This window comes from Prinia subflava, chromosome 2, assembly GCF_021018805.1.
Source record: "Prinia subflava isolate CZ2003 ecotype Zambia chromosome 2, Cam_Psub_1.2, whole genome shotgun sequence".
Taxonomy (NCBI): domain Eukaryota; kingdom Metazoa; phylum Chordata; class Aves; order Passeriformes; family Cisticolidae; genus Prinia; species Prinia subflava.
In genome coordinates this window covers 1,314,441-1,315,624 of record NC_086248.1, presented here as the reverse complement: position 1 = coordinate 1,315,624, position 1,184 = coordinate 1,314,441, and positions in this window count along the sequence as shown.

Sequence of the window (1,184 nt, the reverse complement as noted above, 5' to 3'; positions counted from 1 at the left end):
GTTCCCCCTTTCGGGGCGGGTTTCGGGTCAGTCCTGGTCTCTTGGGGCGGATTTGGGGTTTCCCCTTTCGGGGTCTCTTTGGGGTCAGTCCTGGTCTGGGGCGGATTTGGGGTTTCCCTGTTCGGGATGGGTTTGGGGTTCCCCCTTTGGGGTGGGTTTGGGGTTCCCCCTTTGGGGTGGGTTTGGGGTTTCCCTTCCAGGGTCTCTCTGGGGTCAGTCCTGGTCTCTTTGGGGTGGGTTTGGGGTTCCTCCGTTCAGGATGGATTTGGGGTTTCCCCGTTCGGGATGGATTTGGGGTTCCCCCTTTGGGGCAGATTTGGGGTTTCCCTGTTCGGGATGGATTTGGGGTTTCCCCTTTCGGGGTCTCTTTGGGGTTCCCCTTTCGGGGTCTCTTTGGGGTCAGTCCTGGTCTGGGGCGGATTTGGGGTTTCCCTGTTCGGGATGGGTTTGGGGTTTCCCACTTTGGGGCGGGTTTGGGGTTTCCCCTTTCAGGATGGATTTGGGGTTCCCCTGTTCAGGATGGATTTGGGGTTCCCCCTTTGGGGCGGGTTTGGGGTTCCCCTTTCGGGGTCTCTCTGGGGTCAGTCCTGGTTTCTTTGGGGCGGGTTTGGGGTTTCCCTGTTCGGGATGGATTTGGGGTTTCCCTGTTCTGGAAGGATTTGGGGTTTCCCTGTTCTGGGTGGATTTGGGGTCCCCCTTTGGGGTCTCTCTGGGGTCAGTCCTGGTCTCTTTGGGGTGGATTTGGGGTCCCCCTTTGGGGTCTCTCTGGGGTCAGTCCTGGTCTCTTTGGGGTCCCCCTTTGGGGTCTCTCTGGGGTCAGTCCTGGTTTCTTTGGGGCGGATTTGGGGTTCCCCTTTGGGGTCTCTCTGGGGTCAGTCCTGGTCTCTTTGGGGTGGATTTGGGGTCCCCCTTTGGGGTCTCTCTGGGGTCAGTCCTGGTCTCTTTGGGGCGGTTTTGGGGTTTCCCTGTTCGGGATGGATTTGGGGTTCCCCTTTCCGGGGTCTCTCTGGGGTCAGTCCTGGTCTCTTTGGGGAGGATTTGGGGTCCCCCTTTGGGGTCTCTCTGGGGTCAGTCCTGGTCTCTTTGGGGTGGATTTGGGGTTTCCCTCTTTGGGGTCCCCCTTTGGGGTCTCTCTGGGGTCAGTCCTGGTCTCTTTGGGGTGGGTTTGGGGTCCCCCTTTGGGG